The sequence below is a fragment of the Oncorhynchus mykiss genome, chromosome 15, assembly GCF_057628025.1.
Source record: "Oncorhynchus mykiss isolate SJ-2025 chromosome 15, ASM5762802v1, whole genome shotgun sequence".
Taxonomy (NCBI): domain Eukaryota; kingdom Metazoa; phylum Chordata; class Actinopteri; order Salmoniformes; family Salmonidae; genus Oncorhynchus; species Oncorhynchus mykiss.
In genome coordinates, this window is record NC_143036.1 from 44,592,501 (window position 1) to 44,614,526 (window position 22,026).

The 22,026-nt window shown below is 41.5% G+C and overlaps 8 non-coding genes across 8 annotated transcripts; all 8 read left to right on the forward strand.

Moving 5' to 3' along the window:
• Positions 1–4,884: 4,884 nt before the first annotated feature.
• Positions 4,885–4,956, forward strand: trnap-cgg (transfer RNA proline (anticodon CGG)). Its single transcript has one exon. It is a non-coding gene; the product is annotated as a tRNA-Pro (tRNA).
• A 1,338-nt stretch (positions 4,957–6,294) lies between these two features.
• Positions 6,295–6,366, forward strand: trnap-cgg (transfer RNA proline (anticodon CGG)). The gene has a single exon. It is a non-coding gene; the product is annotated as a tRNA-Pro (tRNA).
• An 824-nt stretch (positions 6,367–7,190) lies between these two features.
• On the forward strand, positions 7,191–7,262 carry trnap-cgg (transfer RNA proline (anticodon CGG)). Its single transcript has one exon. It is a non-coding gene; the product is annotated as a tRNA-Pro (tRNA).
• Positions 7,263–8,600: 1,338 nt separating this feature from the next.
• Positions 8,601–8,672, forward strand: trnap-cgg (transfer RNA proline (anticodon CGG)). The gene has a single exon. It is a non-coding gene; the product is annotated as a tRNA-Pro (tRNA).
• An 824-nt stretch (positions 8,673–9,496) lies between these two features.
• Positions 9,497–9,568, forward strand: trnap-cgg (transfer RNA proline (anticodon CGG)). Its single transcript has one exon. It is a non-coding gene; the product is annotated as a tRNA-Pro (tRNA).
• An 829-nt stretch (positions 9,569–10,397) lies between these two features.
• trnap-cgg (transfer RNA proline (anticodon CGG)) lies at positions 10,398–10,469 on the forward strand. The gene has a single exon. It is a non-coding gene; the product is annotated as a tRNA-Pro (tRNA).
• Positions 10,470–11,298: 829 nt separating this feature from the next.
• Positions 11,299–11,370, forward strand: trnap-cgg (transfer RNA proline (anticodon CGG)). The gene has a single exon. It is a non-coding gene; the product is annotated as a tRNA-Pro (tRNA).
• Positions 11,371–12,199: 829 nt separating this feature from the next.
• Positions 12,200–12,271, forward strand: trnap-cgg (transfer RNA proline (anticodon CGG)). Its single transcript has one exon. It is a non-coding gene; the product is annotated as a tRNA-Pro (tRNA).
• The last annotated feature ends 9,755 nt before the right edge of the window (positions 12,272–22,026 follow it).

The following is a 22,026-nucleotide window of genomic DNA, read 5'->3' on the forward strand; positions in this document are numbered from 1 at the left end:
ATCTGTCATTTTAACCGGTACATAGATTACCTTCAGACGAGTGGCGTGACCCTTGTGGGGGTCGTAGAGCAAAACTGAGAACGACATTGTGTTTGTGAGAGTCTCCCCTTTCCATGGAATGGTCAAACAATTTTGTAGGTCAAACCGTTCGGAAGCTACAGCCATTTGTATGAGAAGACTGATTTTCGGGATGTGTCATGTTTTGACAAACATTGTTCTCGCTCTGCCGCATTTCACCAAAGATGCAGAGGTGTGACATCAGCGGTTATGAAGGTTTGAGAAGCATCCAGTGCAAAAAAAGTGACATTTCTAGTTTAAAACAGACAGATTCCAATGGGGATTTTTTATTTTATTCATGTACCGGTGCGTCAATCGGATCAAATGAAATGAGATCCAATTGATTTTGATGTCTACTTTTTAATTTTTTTAATCTACATTAGCTCTTTCTTCATTTGTTTCTTGCTGTTACAGCTAATGAAGATTGAATCTGATGAATTACAGAGTATTTGAACTAAAACCTGGTCAACAGCTTGGAAGACAGCTATGCTCACAAGTATACCACCAACACTCACGTTATTCACTGTGGCCTGGCACCATCGACCTGTCAATCCAAATCCTCAACGTCATTACTGGCGACTGCAATAAAAATGCCTTTGATAAAACAAGTTGGTCTAGGGGTATGATTCTCGCTTCGGGTGCGAGAGGTCCCGGGTTCAAATCCCGGACGAGCCCATGTGTAGAGCCTTTAACAATCTGAAAGAGGTGGTTCTTGGGCAACAGTTTGGAGTGCAGACCAAGGTGGATGAGTGATAAAGGCAATGGATTGCTAATCCATTGTGCTCTGCACTCGTGGGTTCAGCATCGCATTTATTAATTTCTTCCTTGGTTAAAAAATCTGTCATTTTAACCGGTACATAGATTACCTTCAGACGAGTGGCGTGACCCTTGTGGGGGTCGTAGAGCAAAACTGAGAACGACATTGTGTTTGTGAGAGTCTCCCCTTTCCATGGAATGGTCAAACAATTTTGTAGGTCAAACCGTTCGGAAGCTACAGCCATTTGTATGAGAAGACTGATTTTCGGGATGTGTCATGTTTTGACAAACATTGTTCTCGCTCTGCCGCATTTCACCAAAGATGAAGAGGTGTGACATCAGCGGTTATGAAGGTTTGAGAAGCATCCAGTGCAAAAAAAGTGACATTTCTAGTTTAAAACAGACAGATTCCAATGGGGATTTTTTATTTTATTCATGTACCGGTGCGTCAATCGGATCAAATGAAATGAAATCCAATTGATTTTGATGTCTACTTTTTAATTTTTTTAATCTACATTAGCTCTTTCTTCATTTGTTTCTTGCTGTTACAGCTAATGAAGATTAGCTATTATTAATTTCTTCCTTGGTTAAAAAATCTGTCATTTTAACCGGTACATAGATTACCTTCAGACGAGTGGCGTGACCCTTGTGGGGGTCGTAGAGCAAAACTGAGAACGACATTGTGTTTGTGAGAGTCTCCCCTTTCCATGGAATGGTCAAACAATTTTGTAGGTCAAACCGTTCGGAAGCTACAGCCATTTGTATGAGAAGACTGATTTTCGGGATGTGTCATGTTTTGACAAACATTGTTCTCGCTCTGCCGCATTTCACCAAAGATGCAGAGGTGTGACATCAGCGGTTATGAAGGTTTGAGAAGCATCCAGTGCAAAAAAAGTGACATTTCTAGTTTAAAACAGACAGATTCCAATGGGGATTTTTTATTTTATTCATGTACCGGTGCGTCAATCGGATCAAATGAAATGAGATCCAATTGATTTTGATGTCTACTTTTTAATTTTTTTAATCTACATTAGCTCTTTCTTCATTTGTTTCTTGCTGTTACAGCTAATGAAGATTGAATCTGATGAATTACAGAGTATTTGAACTAAAACCTGGTCAACAGCTTGGAAGACAGCTATGCTCACAAGTATACCACCAACACTCACGTTATTCACTGTGGCCTGGCACCATCGACCTGTCAATCCAAATCCTCAACGTCATTACTGGCGACTGCAATAAAAATGCCTTTGATAAAACAAGTTGGTCTAGGGGTATGATTCTCGCTTCGGGTGCGAGAGGTCCCGGGTTCAAATCCCGGACGAGCCCATGTGTAGAGCCTTTAACAATCTGAAAGAGGTGGTTCTTGGGCAACAGTTTGGAGTGCAGACCAAGGTGGATGAGTGATAAAGGCAATGGATTGCTAATCCATTGTGCTCTGCACTCGTGGGTTCAGCATCGCATTTATTAATTTCTTCCTTGGTTAAAAAATCTGTCATTTTAACCGGTACATAGATTACCTTCAGACGAGTGGCGTGACCCTTGTGGGGGTCGTAGAGCAAAACTGAGAACGACATTGTGTTTGTGAGAGTCTCCCCTTTCCATGGAATGGTCAAACAATTTTGTAGGTCAAACCGTTCGGAAGCTACAGCCATTTGTATGAGAAGACTGATTTTCGGGATGTGTCATGTTTTGACAAACATTGTTCTCGCTCTGCCGCATTTCACCAAAGATGAAGAGGTGTGACATCAGCGGTTATGAAGGTTTGAGAAGCATCCAGTGCAAAAAAAGTGACATTTCTAGTTTAAAACAGACAGATTCCAATGGGGATTTTTTATTTTATTCATGTACCGGTGCGTCAATCGGATCAAATGAAATGAAATCCAATTGATTTTGATGTCTACTTTTTAATTTTTTTAATCTACATTAGCTCTTTCTTCATTTGTTTCTTGCTGTTACAGCTAATGAAGATTAGCTATTATTAATTTCTTCCTTGGTTAAAAAATCTGTCATTTTAACCGGTACATAGATTACCTTCAGACGAGTGGCGTGACCCTTGTGGGGGTCGTAGAGCAAAACTGAGAACGACATTGTGTTTGTGAGAGTCTCCCCTTTCCATGGAATGGTCAAACAATTTTGTAGGTCAAACCGTTCGGAAGCTACAGCCATTTGTATGAGAAGACTGATTTTCGGGATGTGTCATGTTTTGACAAACATTGTTCTCGCTCTGCCGCATTTCACCAAAGATGCAGAGGTGTGACATCAGCGGTTATGAAGGTTTGAGAAGCATCCAGTGCAAAAAAAGTGACATTTCTAGTTTAAAACAGACAGATTCCAATGGGGATTTTTTATTTTATTCATGTACCGGTGCGTCAATCGGATCAAATGAAATGAGATCCAATTGATTTTGATGTCTACTTTTTAATTTTTTTAATCTACATTAGCTCTTTCTTCATTTGTTTCTTGCTGTTACAGCTAATGAAGATTGAATCTGATGAATTACAGAGTATTTGAACTAAAACCTGGTCAACAGCTTGGAAGACAGCTATGCTCACAAGTATACCACCAACACTCACGTTATTCACTGTGGCCTGGCACCATCGACCTGTCAATCCAAATCCTCAACGTCATTACTGGCGACTGCAATAAAAATGCCTTTGATAAAACAAGTTGGTCTAGGGGTATGATTCTCGCTTCGGGTGCGAGAGGTCCCGGGTTCAAATCCCGGACGAGCCCATGTGTAGAGCCTTTAACAATCTGAAAGAGGTGGTTCTTGGGCAACAGTTTGGAGTGCAGACCAAGGTGGATGAGTGATAAAGGCAATGGATTGCTAATCCATTGTGCTCTGCACTCGTGGGTTCAGCATCGCATTTATTAATTTCTTCCTTGGTTAAAAAATCTGTCATTTTAACCGGTACATAGATTACCTTCAGACGAGTGGCGTGACCCTTGTGGGGGTCGTAGAGCAAAACTGAGAACGACATTGTGTTTGTGAGAGTCTCCCCTTTCCATGGAATGGTCAAACAATTTTGTAGGTCAAACCGTTCGGAAGCTACAGCCATTTGTATGAGAAGACTGATTTTCGGGATGTGTCATGTTTTGACAAACATTGTTCTCGCTCTGCCGCATTTCACCAAAGATGCAGAGGTGTGACATCAGCGGTTATGAAGGTTTGAGAAGCATCCAGTGCAAAAAAAGTGACATTTCTAGTTTAAAACAGACAGATTCCAATGGGGATTTTTTATTTTATTCATGTACCGGTGCGTCAATCGGATCAAATGAAATGAGATCCAATTGATTTTGATGTCTACTTTTTAATTTTTTTAATCTACATTAGCTCTTTCTTCATTTGTTTCTTGCTGTTACAGCTAATGAAGATTAGCTATTATTAATTTCTTCCTTGGTTAAAAAATCTGTCATTTTAACCGGTACATAGATTACCTTCAGACGAGTGGCGTGACCCTTGTGGGGGTCGTAGAGCAAAACTGAGAACGACATTGTGTTTGTGAGAGTCTCCCCTTTCCATGGAATGGTCAAACAATTTTGTAGGTCAAACCGTTCGGAAGCTACAGCCATTTGTATGAGACGACTGATTTTCGGGATGTGTCATGTTTTGACAAACATTGTTCTCGCTCTGCCGCATTTCACCAAAGATGAAGAGGTGTGACATCAGCGGTTATGAAGGTTTGAGAAGCATCCAGTGAAAAAAAAGTGACATTTCTAGTTTAAAACAGACAGATTCCAATGGGGATTTTTTATTTTATTCATGTACCGGTGCGTCAATCGGATCAAATGAAATGAGATCCAATTGATTTTGATGTCTACTTTTAAATTTTTTTAATTTACATTAGCTCTTTCTTCATTTGTTTCTTGCTGTTACAGCTAATGAAGATTGAATCTGATGAATTACAGAGTATTTGAACTAAAACCTGGTCAACTGCTTGGAAGACAGCTATGCTCACAAGTATACCACCAACACTCCCGTTATTCACTGTGGCCTGGCACCATCGACCTGTCAATCCAAATCCTCAACGTCATTACTGGCGACTGCAATAAAAATGCCTTTGATAAAACGGCTCGTTGGTCTAGGGGTATGATTCTCGCTTCGGGTGCGAGAGGTCCCGGGTTCAAATCCCGGACGAGCCCATGTGTAGAGCCTTTAACAATCTGAAAGAGGTGGTTCTTGGGCAACAGTTTGGAGTGCAGACCAAGGTGGATGAGTGATAAAGGCAATGGATTGCTAATCCATTGTGCTCTGCACTCGTGGGTTCAGCATCGCATTTATTAATTTCTTCCTTGGTTAAAAAATCTGTCATTTTAACCGGTACATAGATTACCTTCAGACGAGTGGCGTGACCCTTGTGGGGGTCGTAGAGCAAAACTGAGAACGACATTGTGTTTGTGAGAGTCTCCCCTTTCCATGGAATGGTCAAACAATTTTGTAGGTCAAACCGTTCGGAAGCTACAGCCATTTGTATGAGAAGACTGATTTTCGGGATGTGTCATGTTTTGACAAACATTGTTCTCGCTCTGCCGCATTTCACCAAAGATGAAGAGGTGTGACATCAGCGGTTATGAAGGTTTGAGAAGCATCCAGTGCAAAAAAAGTGACATTTCTAGTTTAAAACAGACAGATTCCAATGGGGATTTTTTATTTTATTCATGTACCGGTGCGTCAATCGGATCAAATGAAATGAAATCCAATTGATTTTGATGTCTACTTTTTAATTTTTTTAATCTACATTAGCTCTTTCTTCATTTGTTTCTTGCTGTTACAGCTAATGAAGATTAGCTATTATTAATTTCTTCCTTGGTTAAAAAATCTGTCATTTTAACCGGTACATAGATTACCTTCAGACGAGTGGCGTGACCCTTGTGGGGGTCGTAGAGCAAAACTGAGAACGACATTGTGTTTGTGAGAGTCTCCCCTTTCCATGGAATGGTCAAACAATTTTGTAGGTCAAACCGTTCGGAAGCTACAGCCATTTGTATGAGACGACTGATTTTCGGGATGTGTCATGTTTTGACAAACATTGTTCTCGCTCTGCCGCATTTCACCAAAGATGAAGAGGTGTGACATCAGCGGTTATGAAGGTTTGAGAAGCATCCAGTGAAAAAAAAGTGACATTTCTAGTTTAAAACAGACAGATTCCAATGGGGATTTTTTATTTTATTCATGTACCGGTGCGTCAATCGGATCAAATGAAATGAGATCCAATTGATTTTGATGTCTACTTTTAAATTTTTTTAATTTACATTAGCTCTTTCTTCATTTGTTTCTTGCTGTTACAGCTAATGAAGATTGAATCTGATGAATTACAGAGTATTTGAACTAAAACCTGGTCAACTGCTTGGAAGACAGCTATGCTCACAAGTATACCACCAACACTCCCGTTATTCACTGTGGCCTGGCACCATCGACCTGTCAATCCAAATCCTCAACGTCATTACTGGCGACTGCAATAAAAATGCCTTTGATAAAACGGCTCGTTGGTCTAGGGGTATGATTCTCGCTTCGGGTGCGAGAGGTCCCGGGTTCAAATCCCGGACGAGCCCATGTGTAGAGCCTTTAACAATCTGAAAGAGGTGGTTCTTGGGCAACAGTTTGGAGTGCAGACCAAGGTGGATGAGTGATAAAGGCAATGGATTGCTAATCCATTGTGCTCTGCACTCGTGGGTTCAGCATCGCATTTATTAATTTCTTCCTTGGTTAAAAAATCTGTCATTTTAACCGGTACATAGATTACCTTCAGACGAGTGGCGTGACCCTTGTGGGGGTCGTAGAGCAAAACTGAGAACGACATTGTGTTTGTGAGAGTCTCCCCTTTCCATGGAATGGTCAAACAATTTTGTAGGTCAAACCGTTCGGAAGCTACAGCCATTTGTATGAGACGACTGATTTTCGGGATGTGTCATGTTTTGACAAACATTGTTCTCGCTCTGCCGCATTTCACCAAAGATGAAGAGGTGTGACATCAGCGGTTATGAAGGTTTGAGAAGCATCCAGTGAAAAAAAAGTGACATTTCTAGTTTAAAACAGACAGATTCCAATGGGGATTTTTTATTTTATTCATGTACCGGTGCGTCAATCGGATCAAATGAAATGAGATCCAATTGATTTTGATGTCTACTTTTAAATTTTTTTAATTTACATTAGCTCTTTCTTCATTTGTTTCTTGCTGTTACAGCTAATGAAGATTGAATCTGATGAATTACAGAGTATTTGAACTAAAACCTGGTCAACTGCTTGGAAGACAGCTATGCTCACAAGTATACCACCAACACTCCCGTTATTCACTGTGGCCTGGCACCATCGACCTGTCAATCCAAATCCTCAACGTCATTACTGGCGACTGCAATAAAAATGCCTTTGATAAAACGGCTCGTTGGTCTAGGGGTATGATTCTCGCTTCGGGTGCGAGAGGTCCCGGGTTCAAATCCCGGACGAGCCCATGTGTAGAGCCTTTAACAATCTGAAAGAGGTGGTTCTTGGGCAACAGTTTGGAGTGCAGACCAAGGTGGATGAGTGATAAAGGCAATGGATTGCTAATCCATTGTGCTCTGCACTCGTGGGTTCAGCATCGCATTTATTAATTTCTTCCTTGGTTAAAAAATCTGTCATTTTAACCGGTACATAGATTACCTTCAGACGAGTGGCGTGACCCTTGTGGGGGTCGTAGAGCAAAACTGAGAACGACATTGTGTTTGTGAGAGTCTCCCCTTTCCATGGAATGGTCAAACAATTTTGTAGGTCAAACCGTTCGGAAGCTACAGCCATTTGTATGAGAAGACTGATTTTCGGGATGTGTCATGTTTTGACAAACATTGTTCTCGCTCTGCCGCATTTCACCAAAGATGAAGAGGTGTGACATCAGCGGTTATGAAGGTTTGAGAAGCATCCAGTGCAAAAAAAGTGACATTTCTAGTTTAAAACAGACAGATTCCAATGGGGATTTTTTATTTTATTCATGTACCGGTGCGTCAATCGGATCAAATGAAATGAAATCCAATTGATTTTGATGTCTACTTTTTAATTTTTTTAATCTACATTAGCTCTTTCTTCATTTGTTTCTTGCTGTTACAGCTAATGAAGATTAGCTATTATTAATTTCTTCCTTGGTTAAAAAATCTGTCATTTTAACCGGTACATAGATTACCTTCAGACGAGTGGCGTGACCCTTGTGGGGGTCGTAGAGCAAAACTGAGAACGACATTGTGTTTGTGAGAGTCTCCCCTTTCCATGGAATGGTCAAACAATTTTGTAGGTCAAACCGTTCGGAAGCTACAGCCATTTGTATGAGACGACTGATTTTCGGGATGTGTCATGTTTTGACAAACATTGTTCTCGCTCTGCCGCATTTCACCAAAGATGAAGAGGTGTGACATCAGCGGTTATGAAGGTTTGAGAAGCATCCAGTGAAAAAAAAGTGACATTTCTAGTTTAAAACAGACAGATTCCAATGGGGATTTTTTATTTTATTCATGTACCGGTGCGTCAATCGGATCAAATGAAATGAGATCCAATTGATTTTGATGTCTACTTTTAAATTTTTTTAATTTACATTAGCTCTTTCTTCATTTGTTTCTTGCTGTTACAGCTAATGAAGATTGAATCTGATGAATTACAGAGTATTTGAACTAAAACCTGGTCAACTGCTTGGAAGACAGCTATGCTCACAAGTATACCACCAACACTCCCGTTATTCACTGTGGCCTGGCACCATCGACCTGTCAATCCAAATCCTCAACGTCATTACTGGCGACTGCAATAAAAATGCCTTTGATAAAACGGCTCGTTGGTCTAGGGGTATGATTCTCGCTTCGGGTGCGAGAGGTCCCGGGTTCAAATCCCGGACGAGCCCATGTGTAGAGCCTTTAACAATCTGAAAGAGGTGGTTCTTGGGCAACAGTTTGGAGTGCAGACCAAGGTGGATGAGTGATAAAGGCAATGGATTGCTAATCCATTGTGCTCTGCACTCGTGGGTTCAGCATCGCATTTATTAATTTCTTCCTTGGTTAAAAAATCTGTCATTTTAACCGGTACATAGATTACCTTCAGACGAGTGGCGTGACCCTTGTGGGGGTCGTAGAGCAAAACTGAGAACGACATTGTGTTTGTGAGAGTCTCCCCTTTCCATGGAATGGTCAAACAATTTTGTAGGTCAAACCGTTCGGAAGCTACAGCCATTTGTATGAGAAGACTGATTTTCGGGATGTGTCATGTTTTGACAAACATTGTTCTCGCTCTGCCGCATTTCACCAAAGATGCAGAGGTGTGACATCAGCGGTTATGAAGGTTTGAGAAGCATCCAGTGCAAAAAAAGTGACATTTCTAGTTTAAAACAGACAGATTCCAATGGGGATTTTTTATTTTATTCATGTACCGGTGCGTCAATCGGATCAAATGAAATGAGATCCAATTGATTTTGATGTCTACTTTTTAATTTTTTTAATCTACATTAGCTCTTTCTTCATTTGTTTCTTGCTGTTACAGCTAATGAAGATTGAATCTGATGAATTACAGAGTATTTGAACTAAAACCTGGTCAACTGCTTGGAAGACAGCTATGCTCACAAGTATACCACCAACACTCACGTTATTCACTGTGGCCTGGCACCATCGACCTGTCAATCCAAATCCTCAACGTCATTACTGCCGACTGCAATAAAAATGCCTTTGATAAAACGGCTCGTTGGTCTAGGGGTATGATTCTCGCTTCGGGTGCGAGAGGTCCTGGGTTCAAATCCCGGACGAGCCCATGTGTAGAGCCTTTAACAATCTGAAAGAGGTGGTTCTTGGGCAACAGTTTGGAGTGCAGACCAAGGTGGATGAGTGATAAAGGCAATGGATTGCTAATCCATTGTGCTCTGCACTCGTGGGTTCAGCATCGCACAGCATTTATTAATTTCTTCCTTGGTTAAAAAATCTGTCATTTTAACCGGTACATAGATTACCTTCAGACGAGTGGCGTGACCCTTGTGGGGGTCGTAGAGCAAAACTGAGAACGACATTGTGTTTGTGAGAGTCTCCCCTTTCCATGGAATGGTCAAACAATTTTGTAGGTCAAACCGTTCGGAAGCTACAGCCATTTGTATGAGAAGACTGATTTTCGGGATGTGTCATGTTTTGACAAACATTGTTCTCGCTCTGCCGCATTTCACCAAAGATGCAGAGGTGTGACATCAGCGGTTATGAAGGTTTGAGAAGCATCCAGTGCAAAAAAAGTGACATTTCTAGTTTAAAACAGACAGATTCCAATGGGGATTTTTTATTTTATTCATGTACCGGTGCGTCAATCGGATCAAATGAAATGAGATCCAATTGATTTTGATGTCTACTTTTTAATTTTTTTAATCTACATTAGCTCTTTCTTCATTTGTTTCTTGCTGTTACAGCTAATGAAGATTGAATCTGATGAATTACAGAGTATTTGAACTAAAACCTGGTCAACTGCTTGGAAGACAGCTATGCTCACAAGTATACCACCAACACTCACGTTATTCACTGTGGCCTGGCACCATCGACCTGTCAATCCAAATCCTCAACGTCATTACTGCCGACTGCAATAAAAATGCCTTTGATAAAACGGCTCGTTGGTCTAGGGGTATGATTCTCGCTTCGGGTGCGAGAGGTCCCGGGTTCAAATCCCGGACGAGCCCATGTGTAGAGCCTTTAACAATCTGAAAGAGGCGGTTCTTGGGCAACAGTTTGGTGTGCAGACCAAGGTGGATGAGTGATAAAGGCAATGGATTGCTAATCCATTGTGCTCTGCACCCGTGGGTTCAGCATCGCACAGCATTTATTCATTTCTTCCTTGGTTAAAAAATCTGTCATTTTAACCGGTACATAGATTACCTTCAGACGAGTGGCGTGACCCTTGTGGGGGTCGTAGAGCAAAACTGAGAACGACATTGTGTTTGTGAGAGTCTCCCCTTTCCATGGAATGGTCAAACAATTTTGTAGGTCAAACCGTTCGGAAGCTACAGCCATTTGTATGAGAAGACTGATTTTCGGGATGTGTCATGTTTTGACAAACATTGTTCTCGCTCTGCCGCATTTCACCAAAGATGCAGAGGTGTGACATCAGCGGTTATGAAGGTTTGAGAAGCATCCAGTGCAAAAAAAGTGACATTTCTAGTTTAAAACAGACAGATTCCAATGGGGATTTTTTATTTTATTCATGTACCGGTGCGTCAATCGGATCAAATGAAATGAGATCCAATTGATTTTGATGTCTACTTTTTAATTTTTTTAATCTACATTAGCTCTTTCTTCATTTGTTTCTTGCTGTTACAGCTAATGAAGATTGAATCTGATGAATTACAGAGTATTTGAACTAAAACCTGGTCAACTGCTTGGAAGACAGCTATGCTCACAAGTATACCACCAACACTCACGTTATTCACTGTGGCCTGGCACCATCGACCTGTCAATCCAAATCCTCAACGTCATTACTGCCGACTGCAATAAAAATGCCTTTGATAAAACGGCTCGTTGGTCTAGGGGTATGATTCTCGCTTCGGGTGCGAGAGGTCCCGGGTTCAAATCCCGGACGAGCCCATGTGTAGAGCCTTTAACAATCTGAAAGAGGTGGTTCTTGGGCAACAGTTTGGAGTGCAGACCAAGGTGGATGAGTGATAAAGGCAATGGATTGCTAATCCATTGTGCTCTGCACTCGTGGGTTCAGCATCGCACAGCATTTATTAATTTCTTCCTTGGTTAAAAAATCTGTCATTTTAACCGGTACATAGATTACCTTCAGACGAGTGGCGTGACCCTTGTGGGGGTCGTAGAGCAAAACTGAGAACGACATTGTGTTTGTGAGAGTCTCCCCTTTCCATGGAATGGTCAAACAATTTTGTAGGTCAAACCGTTCGGAAGCTACAGCCATTTGTATGAGAAGACTGATTTTCGGGATGTGTCATGTTTTGACAAACATTGTTCTCGCTCTGCCGCATTTCACCAAAGATGCAGAGGTGTGACATCAGCGGTTATGAAGGTTTGAGAAGCATCCAGTGCAAAAAAAGTGACATTTCTAGTTTAAAACAGACAGATTCCAATGGGGATTTTTTATTTTATTCATGTACCGGTGCGTCAATCGGATCAAATGAAATGAGATCCAATTGATTTTGATGTCTACTTTTTAATTTTTTTAATCTACATTAGCTCTTTCTTCATTTGTTTCTTGCTGTTACAGCTAATGAAGATTGAATCTGATGAATTACAGAGTATTTGAACTAAAACCTGGTCAACTGCTTGGAAGACAGCTATGCTCACAAGTATACCACCAACACTCACGTTATTCACTGTGGCCTGGCACCATCGACCTGTCAATCCAAATCCTCAACGTCATTACTGGCGACTGCAATAAAAATGCCTTTGATAAAACGGCTCGTTGGTCTAGGGGTATGATTCTCGCTTCGGGTGCGAGAGGTCCCGGGTTCAAATCCCGGATGAGCCCATTTGTAGAGCTTTTAACAATCAGAGACAGGCGGTTCTTGGGCAACTGGTTGGAGTGCTGAACGAGGTGGATGAGTGATAAAGGCAATGGACTGCTAATCCATTGTGCTCTGCACTCGTGGGTTCAACATCGCACAACATTTATTCATTTCTTCCTTGGTTAAAAAATCTGTCATTTTAACCGGTACATAGATTACCTTCAGACGAGTCCCGTGACCCTTGTGGGGGTCGTAGAGCAAAACTGAGAAGGACATAGTGTTTGTGAGAATCTCCATCTTTCCATGTAATGGTCAAACAATTTTGTAGGTCAAACCGGTCAGGAAGCTACAGCCATTTGTATGAGAAAACACATTTTCGGGATATGTCATGTTTTGACTAACATTGCTCTCGCTCTGCCGCATTTCACCAAAGATGCAGAGGAGTGACATCAGCGGTTATGGAGGTTTGAGAAGCATCCAGTGCAAAATAAGTGACATTTCTAGTTTAAAACAGACAGATTCCAATGGGGATTTTTAATTTTATTCACATACCGGTGCGTCAATCGGATCAAATGAAATGAGATCCAATTGATTTTGATGTCTACTTTTTCATTTGTTTAATCTACATTTAGCTCTTTCTTCATTTGTTTCTTGCTGTTACAGCTAATGAAGATTGAATCTGAAAGACTCAGCAGATGAATTACAGAGTATTTGAACTGAAACCTGATCAACTGCTTTGAAGATAGCTATGCTCACAAGAATACCACCAACACTCACTTGATTCACTGTGGCCTGGCACCATCGACCTGTCAATCCAAATCCTCACCGTCATTGCTGGCGATTGCAAAAAAACACCTTAGATAAAGTGGCTCGTTGGTCTAGGGGTATGATTCTCGCTTCGGGTGTGAGAGGTCCCGGGTTCAAATCCCGGATGACCCCATTTGTAGAGCTTTTAACAATCAGAGACAGGCGGTTCTTGGGCAACTGGTTGGAGTGCTGAACGAGGTGGATGAGTGATAAAGGCAATGGACTGCTAATCCATTGTACTCTGCACTCGTGGGTTCAACATCGCACAACATTTATTCATTTCTTCCTTGGTTAAAAAATCTGTCATTTTAACCGGTACATAGATTACCTTCAGACGAGTCCCGTGACCCTTGTGGAGGTCGTAGAGCAAAACTGAGAAGGACATTGTGTTTGTGAGAGTCTCCCCTTTCCATGTAATGGTCAAACGATTTTGTAGGTCAAACCGGTCAGGAAGCTACAGCCATTTGTATGAGAAGACACATTTTCAGGATATGTCATGTTTTGACTAATATTGCTCTCGCTCTGCCGCATTTCACCAAAGATGCAGAGGAGTGACATCAGCGGTTATGGAGGTTTGAGAAGCATCCAGTGCAAAATAAGTGACATTTCTAGTTTAAAACAGACAGATTCCAATGGGGATTTTTAATTTTATTCACGTACCGGTGCGTCAATCGGATCAAATGAAATGAGATCCAATTGATTTTGATGTCTACTTTTTCATTTTTTTTATCTACATTTAGCTCTTTCTTCATTTGTTTCTTGCTGTTACAGCTAATGAAGATTGAATCTGAAAGACTCAGCAGATGAATTACAGAGTATTTGAACTGAAACCTGATCAACTGCTTTGAAGATAGCTATGCTCACAAGTATACCACCAACACTCACTTGATTCACTGTGGCCTGGCACCATCGACCTGTCAATCCAAATCCTCACCGTCATTGCTGGCGATTGCAAAAAAACACCTTAGATAAAGTGGCTCGTTGGTCTAGGGGTATGATTCACGCTTCGGGTGCGAGAGGTCCTGGGTTCAAATCCCGGATGAGCCCATTTGTAGAGCTTTTAACAATCAGAGACAGGCGGTTCTTGGGCAACTGGTTGGAGTGCTGAACGAGGTGGATGAGTGATAAAGGCAATGGACTGCTAATCCATTGTGCTCTGCACTCGTGGGTTCAACATCGCACAACATTTATTCATTTCTTCCTTGGTTAAAAAATCTGTCATTTTAACCGGTACATAGATTACCTTCAGACGAGTCCCGTGACCCTTGTGGAGGTCGTAGAGCAAAACTGAGAAGGACATTGTGTTTGTGAGAGTCTCGCCTTTCCATGTAATGGTCAAACAATTTTGTAGGTCAAACCGGTCAGGAAGCTACAGCCATTTGTATGAGAAGACACATTTTCGGGATATGTCATGTTTTGACTAACATTGCTCTCGCTCTGCCGCATTTCACCAAAGATGCAGAGGAGTGACATCAGCGGTTATGGAGGTTTGAGAAGCATCCAGTGCAAAATAAGTGACATTTCTAGTTTAAAACAGACAGATTCCAATGGGGATTTTTAATTTTATTCACGTACCGGTGCGTCAATCGGATCAAATGAAATGAGATCCAATTGATTTTGATGTCTACTTTTTCATTTTTTTAATCTACATTTAGCTCTTTCTTCATTTGTTTCTTGCTGTTACAGCTAATGAAGATTGAATCTGAAAGACTCAGCAGATGAATTACAGAGTATTTGAACTGAAACCTGATCAACTGCTTTTAAGATAGCTATGCTCACAAGTATACCACCAACACTCACTTGATTCACTGTGGCCTGGCACCATCGACCTGTCAATCCAAATCCTCACCGTCATTGCTGGCGATTGCAAAAAAACACCTTAGATAAAGTGGCTCGTTGGTCTAGGGGTATGATTCACGCTTCGGGTGCGAGAGGTCCCGGGTTCAAATCCCAGATGAGCCCATTTGTAGAGCTTTTAACAATCAGAGACAGGCGGTTCTTGGGCAACTGGTTGGAGTGCTGAACGAGGTGGATGAGTGATAAAGGCAATGGACTGCTAATCCATTGTGCTCTGCACTCGTGGGTTCAACATCGCACAACATTTATTCATTTCTTCCTTGGTTAAAAAATCTGTCATTTTAACCGGTACATAGATTACCTTCAGACGAGTCCCGTGACCCTTGTGGAGGTCGTAGAGCAAAACTGAGAAGGACATTGTGTTTGTGAGAGTCTCGCCTTTCCATGTAATGGTCAAACGATTTTGTAGGTCAAACCGGTCAGGAAGCTACAGCCATTTGTATGAGAAGACACATTTTCGGGATATGTCATGTTTTGACTAACATTGCTCTCGCTCTGCCGCATTTCACCAAAGATGCAGAGGAGTGACATCAGCGGTTATGGAGGTTTGAGAAGCATCCAGTGCAAAATAAGTGACATTTCTAGTTTAAAACAGACAGATTCCAATGGGGATTTTTAATTTTATTCACGTACCGGTGCGTCAATCGGATCAAATGAAATGAGATCCAATTGATTTTGATGTCTACTTTTTCATTTTTTTAATCTACATTTAGCTCTTTCTTCATTTGTTTCTTGCTGTTACAGCTAATGAACATTGAATCTGAAAGACTCAGCAGATGAATTACAGAGTATTTGAACTGAAACCTGATCAACTGCTTTGAAGATAGCTATGCTCAAAAAGTATACCACCAACACTCACTTGATTCACTGTGGCCTGGCACCATCGACCTGTCAATCCAAATCCTCACCGTCATTGCTGGCGACTGCAAAAAATACCATAGAGAAAGTGGCTCGTTGGTCTAGGGGTATGATTCTCGCTTCGGGTGCGAGAGGTCTCGGGATGAGTGCTGAATGAGGTGGATGAGTGATAAAGGCAATGGACTGCTAATCCATTGTGCTCTGCACTCGTGGGTTCAACATCGCACAACATTTATTCATTTCTTCCTTGGTTAAAAAATCTGTCATTTTAACCGGTACATAGATTACCTTCAGACGAGTCCCGTGACCCTTGTGGAGGTCGTAGAGCAAAACTGAGAAGGACATTGTGTTTGTGAGAGTCTCCCCTTTCCATGTAATGGTCAAACGATTTTGTAGGTCAAACCGGTCAGGAAGCTACAGCCATTTGTATGAGAAGACACATTTTCGGGATATGTCATGTTTTGACTAACATTGCTCTCGCTCTGCCGCATTTCACCAAAGATGCAGAGGTGTGACATCGGCGGTTATGAAGGTTTGAGAAGCATGCAGTGCAAAATAAGTGACATTTCTAGTTTAAAACAGACAGATTCCAATGGGGATTATTAATTTTATTCACGTACCGGTGCTTCAATCGGATCAAATGAAATGAGATCCAATTGATTTTGATGTCTACTTTTTCATTTTTTTTTATCTACATTTAGCTCTTTCTTCATTTGTTTCTTGCTGTTACAGCTAATGAAGATTGAATCTGATATACTCAGCAGATGAATTACAGAGTATTTGAACTGAAACCTGATCAACTGCTTTGAAGATAGCTATGCTCACAAGTATACCACCAACACTCACTTGATTCACTGTGGCCTGGCACCATCGACCTGTCAATCCAAATCCTCACCGTCATTGCTGGCGACTGCAAAAAAACACCTTAGATAAAGTGGCTCGTTGGTCTAGGGGCATGATTCTCGCTTCGGGTGCGAGAGGTCCCGGGTTCAAATCCCGGATGACCCCATTTGTAGAGCTTTTAACAATCAGAGACAGGCGGTTCTTGGGCAACTGGTTGGAGTGCTGAACGAGGTGGATGAGTGATAAAGGCAATGGACTGCTAATCCATTGTGCTCTGCACTCGTGGGTTCAACATCGCACAACATTTATTCATTTCTTCCTTGGTTAAAAAATCTGTCATTTTAACCGGTACATAGATTACCTTCAGACGAGTCCCGTGACCCTTGTGGAGGTCGTAGAGCAAAACTGAGAAGGACATTGTGTTTGTGAGAGTCTCCCCTTTCCATGTAATGGTCAAACGATTTTGTAGGTCAAACCGGTCAGGAAGCTACAGCCATTTGTATGAGAAGACACATTTTCGGGATATGTCATGTTTTGACTAACATTGCTCTCGCTCTGCCGCATTTCACCAAAGATGCAGAGGAGTGACATCAGCGGTTATGGAGGTTTGAGAAGCATCCAGTGCAAAATAAGTGACATTTCTAGTTTAAAACAGACAGATTCCAATGGGGATTTTTAATTTTATTCACGTACCGGTGCGTCAATCGGATCAAATGAAATGAGATCCAATTGATTTTGATGTCTACTTTTTCATTTTTTTAATCTACATTTAGCTCTTTCTTCATTTGTTTCTTGCTGTTACAGCTAATGAAGATTGAATCTGAAAGACTCAGCAGATGAATTACAGAGTATTTGAACTGAAACCTGATCAACTGCTTTTAAGATAGCTATGCTCACAAGTATACCACCAACTCTCACTTGATTCACTGTGGCCTGGCACCATCGACCTGTCAATCCAAATCCTCACCGTCATTGCTGGCAACTGCAAATAATATCTTAGATAAAGTGGCTCGTTGGTCTAGGGGAATGATTCTCACTTCGGGTGCGAGAGGTCCCGGGTTCAAATCCCAGATGAGCCCATTTGTAGAGTTTTTAACAATCAGAGATAGGCGGTTCTTGGGCAACTGGTTGGAGTGCTGAACGAGGTGGATGAGTGATAAAGGCAATGGACTGCTAATCCATTGTCCTCTGCACTCGTGGGTTCAGCATCGCACAACATTTATTCATTTCAAAATATCTGTCATTTTAACCGGTACATAGATTACCTTCAGACGAGTCCCTTGACCCTTGTGGAGGTCGTAGAGCAAAACTGAGAAGGACATTGTGTTTGTGAGAGTCTCCCCTTTCCATGTAATTGTCAAACGATTTTGTAGGTCAAACCGGTCAGAAAGCTACAGCCATTTGTATGAGAAGACTGATTTTCAGGATATGTAATGTTTTGACTAACATTGCTCTCGCTCTGCCGCATTTCACCAAACATGCAGAGGTGTGACATCAGCGGTTATGGAGGTTTGAGAAGCATCCAGTGCAAAATAAGTGACATTTCTAGTTTAAAACAGACAGATTCCAATGGGGATTTTTTATTTCATTCACGTACTGGTGCGTCAATCGGATCAAATGAATTGAGATCCAATTGATTTTGATGTCTACTTTTTCATTTTTTTAATCTACATTTAGCTCTTTCTTCATTTGTTTCTTGCTGTTACAGCTAATGAAGATTGAATCTGAAAGACTCAGCAGATGAATTACAGAGTATTTGAACTGAAACCTGGTCAACTGCTTTGAAGATAGCTATGCTCACAAGTATACCACCAACACTCAAGTGATTCACTGTGGCCTGGCACCATCGACCTGTCAATGCAAATCCTCACCGTCATTGCTGGCAACTGCAAAAAAATGCCTTAGATAAAGTGGCTCGTTGGTCTAGGGGTATGATTCTCGCTTCGGGTGCGAGAGGTCTCGGGATGAGTGCTGAATGAGGTGGATGAGTGATAAAGGCAATGGACTGCTAATCCATTGTGCTCTGCACTCGTGGGTTCAACATCGCACAACATTTATTCATTTCTTCCTTGGTTAAAAAATCTGTCATTTTAACCGGTACATAGATTACCTTCAGACGAGTCCCGTGACCCTTGTGGAGGTCGTAGAGCAAAACTGAGAAGGACATTGTGTTTGTGAGAGTCTCCCCTTTCCATGTAATGGTCAAACGATTTTGTAGGTCAAACCGGTCAGGAAGCTACAGCCATTTGTATGAGAAGACACATTTTCGGGATATGTCATGTTTTGACTAACATTGCTCTCGCTCTGCCGCATTTCACCAAAGATGCAGAGGTGTGACATCGGCGGTTATGAAGGTTTGAGAAGCATGCAGTGCAAAATAAGTGACATTTCTAGTTTAAAACAGACAGATTCCAATGGGGATTTTTAATTTTATTCACGTACCGGTGCGTCAATCGGATCAAATGAAATCCAATTGATTTTGATGTCTACTTTTTCATTTTTTTAATCTACATTTAGCTCTTTCTTCATTTGTTTCTTGCTGTTACAGCTAATGAAGATTGAATCTGAAAGTCTCAGCAGATGAATTACAGAGTATTTGAACTGAAACCTGATCAACTGCTTTGAAGATAGCTATGCTCACAAGTATACCACCAACTCTCACGCGATTCACTGTGGCCTGGCACCATCGACCTGTCAATCCAAATCCTCACTGTCATTGCTGGCGACTGCAAAGAAATACCTTAGATAAAGTGGCTCGTTGGTCTAGGGGTATGATTCTCGCTTCGGGTGCGAGAGGTACAGGATTCAAATCCCGGATGAGCCCATTTGTAGAGCTTTTAACAATCAGAGACAGGCGGTTCTTGGGCAACTGGTTGGAGTGCTGAACGAGGTGGATGAGTGCTGAACGAGGTGGATGAGTGATAAAGGCAATGGACAGCTAATCCATTGTGCTCTGCACTCGTGGGTTCAGCATCGCACAACATTTATTGATTTCTTCCTTGGTTAAAAAATCTGTCATTTTAACCTGTACATAGATTACCTTCAGACGAGTCCCGTGACCCTTGTGGAGGTCGTAGAGCAAAACTGAGAAGGACATTGTGTTTGTGAGAGTCTCCCCTTTCCATGTAATGGTCAAACGATTTTGTAGGTCAAACCGGTCAGGAAGCTACAGCCATTTGTATGAGAAGACACATTTTCGGGATATGTCATGTTTTGACTAACATTGCTCTCGCTCTGCCGCATTTCACCAAAGATGCAGAGGTGTGACATCAGCGGTTATGGAGGTTTGAGAAGCATCCAGTGCAAAATAAGTGACATTTCTAGTTTAAAACAGACAGATTCCAATGGGGATTTTTTATTTTATTCACGTACTGGTGCGTCAATCGGATCAAATGAATTGAGATCCAATTGATTTTGATGTCTACTTTTTCATTTTTTTAATCTACATTTAGCTCTTTCTTCATTTGTTTCTTGCTGTTACAGCTAATGAAGATTGAATCTGAAAGACTCAGCAGATGAATTACAGAGTATTTGAACTGAAACCTGGTCAACTGCTTTGAAGATAGCTATGCTCACAAGTATACCACCAACACTCAAGTGATTCACTGTGGCCTGGCACCATCGACCTGTCAATGCAAATCCTCACCGTCATTGCTGGCAACTGCAAAAAAATGCCTTAGATAAAGTGGCTCGTTGGTCTAGGGGTATGATTCTCGCTTCGGGTGCGAGAGGTCTCGGGATGAGTGCTGAATGAGGTGGATGAGTGATAAAGGCAATGGACTGCTAATCCATTGTGCTCTGCACTCGTGGGTTCAACATCGCACAACATTTATTCATTTCTTCCTTGGTTAAAAAATCTGTCATTTTAACCGGTACATAGATTACCTTCAGACGAGTCCCGTGACCCTTGTGGAGGTCGTAGAGCAAAACTGAGAAGGACATTGTGTTTGTGAGAGTCTCCCCTTTCCATGTAATGGTCAAACGATTTTGTAGGTCAAACCGGTCAGGAAGCTACAGCCATTTGTATGAGAAGACACATTTTCGGGATATGTCATGTTTTGACTAACATTGCTCTCGCTCTGCCGCATTTCACCAAAGATGCAGAGGTGTGACATCGGCGGTTATGAAGGTTTGAGAAGCATGCAGTGCAAAATAAGTGACATTTCTAGTTTAAAACAGACAGATTCCAATGGGGATTTTTAATTTTATTCACGTACCGGTGCGTCAATCGGATCAAATGAAATCCAATTAATTTTGATGTCTACTTTTTAATTTTTTTAATCTACATTTAGCTCTTTCTTCATTTGTTTCTTGCTGTTACAGCTAATGAAGATTGAATCTGAAAGACTCAGCAGATGAATTACAGAGTATTTGAACTGAAACCTGATCAACTGCTTTGAAGATAGCTATGCTCACAAGTATACCACCAACACTCACTTGATTCACTGTGGCCTGGCACCATCGACCTGTCAATCCAAATCCTCACCGTCATTGCTGGCGATTGCAAAAAAACACCTTAGATAAAGTGGCTCGTTGGTCTAGGGGTATGATTCTCGCTTCGGGTGCGAGAGGTACAGGATTCAAATCCCGGATGAGCCCATTTGTAGAGCTTTTAACAATCAGAGACAGGCGGTTCTTGGGCAACTGGTTGGAGTGCTGAACGAGGTGGATGAGTGCTGAACGAGGTGGATGAGTGATAAAGGCAATGGACAGCTAATCCATTGTGCTCTGCACTCGTGGGTTCAGCATCGCACAACATTTATTCATTTCTTCCTTGGTTAAAAAATCTGTCATTTTAACCTGTACATAGATTACCTTCAGACGAGTCCCGTGACCCTTGTGGAGGTCGTAGAGCAAAACTGAGAAGGACATTGTGTTTGTGAGAGTCTCCCCTTTCCATGTAATGGTCAAACGATTTTGTAGGTCAAACCGGTCAGGAAGCTACAGCCATTTGTATGAGAAGACACATTTTCGGGATATGTCATGTTTTGACTAACATTGCTCTCGCTCTGCCGCATTTCACCAAAGATGCAGAGGTGTGACATCAGCGGTTATGGAGGTTTGAGAAGCATCCAGTGCAAAATAAGTGACATTTCTAGTTTAAAACAGACAGATTCCAATGGGGATTTTTTATTTTATTCACGTACTGGTGCGTCAATCGGATCAAATGAATTGAGATCCAATTGATTTTGATGTCTACTTTTTCATTTTTTTAATCTACATTTAGCTCTTTCTTCATTTGTTTCTTGCTGTTACAGCTAATGAAGATTGAATCTGAAAGACTCAGCAGATGAATTACAGAGTATTTGAACTGAAACCTGGTCAACTGCTTTGAAGATAGCTATGCTCACAAGTATACCACCAACACTCAAGTGATTCACTGTGGCCTGGCACCATCGACCTGTCAATGCAA